This window comes from Gossypium hirsutum, unplaced genomic scaffold (genome assembly GCF_007990345.1).
Source record: "Gossypium hirsutum isolate 1008001.06 unplaced genomic scaffold, Gossypium_hirsutum_v2.1 scaffold_29, whole genome shotgun sequence".
Lineage (NCBI taxonomy): Eukaryota > Viridiplantae > Streptophyta > Magnoliopsida > Malvales > Malvaceae > Gossypium > Gossypium hirsutum.
In genome coordinates this window covers 30,001-32,500 of record NW_024402773.1, presented here as the reverse complement: position 1 = coordinate 32,500, position 2,500 = coordinate 30,001, and the positions used below count along the sequence as shown (strand labels likewise).

Here is a 2,500-nt window from a genome sequence, read left to right as displayed (position 1 = left end):
TTCCAAGTATAGGAGGGCTTGTCCATACTCTTGGGATTAAAAACATCACCGTTGGGGAAATACTTAGCGCCCAGCACCTTGAAGCATAGAGTCTCTTTGCAGTTGATAAGATGCCAGACTTGCCGACCAATGAGGGCCACATTAAAACACCGGAGATCCCTAAAGCCAAGACCCCCTATTCCTTTTGGATGGCACAACCAGTCCTAAACCATCATATTCCAACCTCTGTTATTGTCTTTTCCCCCTACCAAACGCGCCTGATCAAAGCTTGGATCTCCTCAAGGACACCCTCAGGAGAAAAAAACACCGAGAACGCATAGGTAGGAATAGACTGAAGAATGGACTTGACAAAAATTTCCTTGCCACCCTTAGACAATAACCGTTTTAACCAACTATTAATTCTTTTAGCCACCCGATCAATAATGCCCTAAAAAGCTGCTGACTTCTTCTTCCCAATCGGGATAGGCAAACCAAGGTAACCATCGAAGTTAGCCACCACCTTCATTTTAAGCAAACCACTCAAAATCACTTGTTGAGAATCAGGGGTGTTAGGACTGAAGTAAACCATGGATTTGTCCAAATTGACCCTTTGGCCCGACATTCTCTCGAACGATTCCAGAATTTCAGTGAACGCCTCCACCTCCTTTTGATTATTCCTGAAAAACAAAAGCGCATCATCAGTAAAAAATAGATGGTTAATCCTAGGGCCCTGCCTACTAGCCCGAACGCCTTTAATATTCTTAAGCTCTTGTGCGTAGAGCAACATGCGAGAGAAAGCATCCATACAAAACAAAAACAAATAAGGGGACAAAGGGTCCCCTTGTCGAAGACCTCTCTCCGGGATAATAACATCGGACAGAGTCGTGTTACATTTAACTCTATACCGGACAGTGCACACACAATCCATAATTCTAGAGATCCAAACATTAGAAAAACATATTTTAGTCATCACTTTCTCAAGAAAACTCCACTCTACTCGATCATAGGCTTGCTCATGTCGAGCTTGACCATACAACCCTTATTTGGACCATTCTTGGAGATTCGGAGATAGTGCATGAGCTCATGGGCGACTAAAATATTGTCATCGATTATCCGGTTGGGAATGAAGGCACTCTGGTTTTGGCTAATGCACATGGGGAGGACCACTTTAAGCCTATTCACAGGGTATTAGAAACCATCTTGTAAATCACCCTGCAAAGACTGATCGGGTGAAAGTTAGCCAAATCAAATGAGTTCATAATTTTAAGGTTCATCTACTGCCGACAGCATCTCTCTCAAACCTTTTCTTGCCCGCCTTTGTTCGAACTCTTCTTTCGACATCCCAATAGTGCCTTCGAACGAACAGCTTTGATACCACTTTTCATGGGGCTAGACCTTTCGTCTTACAATCCGTGCGGCCTTAGGCGATTTACTTATCCAAACTCCCCCAAGTCAGCATTTACTTGAATAAGGATTCCTTAAGAACTCCTCTAAGGCACCAACTCGAATAGCGGAAGCAAACTTATGCCAAAAGAAGCCTGAAAAGAACAACAAAAAGCCACAGAAAAGATCGCACACAAGATGTTTGAGTAAATGTTCTCAGAACTCTATTACTTCCAATCTTACCTTGCCTTTTATCCATGGTCCTACCTCGCCACAATAAAAGCGCAATATCAGTAAGAAATAATGATGCAGTGTTTACCTTATCCGCATCATCCATGATGCCTTTGGCACGAAATTAGTTTTCCATCCTCCACAAGAAATTGTCCACATCACATACAAATCTTGTCCCCACAAACTCTTTTGGCTTCGGGACATACTCATTACTGAGTGCTGCACTTGACACTCCTTCCCCCACCGCTGCTCGACACAAGGCTAGCTCTCCCTCGAGCTCCTCTATTCTTGTGCTTAAAGCCAGCGCCGTAGCCATTGTTTCCTCCTTCAAAGCTATCAACATGGCCTCAAGAGAATCGTTCTTGTCCAACAGTTTATCTTCATGTGAATCAAACAACTCGTTTACCTTATATATGGTTGAATTAAGAGACATCTTTACATAGTCTCTGGATTGTTCCTTCCAGTTGTCTATGTGACCCTCGAACCCATCGAGTGCCTCCTTTACGTCCTCCACGGATCCCTCGAGTTTACCCACACATTCCTCTACTGTCGACAGCATCTCTCTCAAACCTTTTCTTGCCCGCCTTTGTTCGAACTCTTCTTTCGACATCCCAACAGTGCCTTCGAACCAACAGCTCGGATACCACTTGGTTCAAACACTAGCTCGGATACCACTTGTCATGGGGCTAGACCTTTTTTCTCGCAATCCGTAAAGCCTTAGGCAATTTTCTCGTCCAAACTCGCCCAAGTCAGCTTTTACTCGAATGAGGATTCCTTAAGAACTACTCAAAGGCACCAACTCGTACAGCGGAAAACTTATGCCGAAAGAAGCTTATAAAGAACAATAGAAAGGGACGCTCGCAAAGTGCTTGAGTAAATGCTCCCTATTCTCTTATTCACAAAGAAT

The 2,500-nt window shown here is 43.7% G+C and overlaps 1 pseudogene; it reads right to left on the bottom strand.

Annotated features, from left to right (window-relative positions):
* The window catches only part of LOC121226143 (uncharacterized), an 8,362-nt pseudogene that overhangs the window by 4,552 nt on the left and 1,310 nt on the right, over window positions 1–2,500 (bottom strand).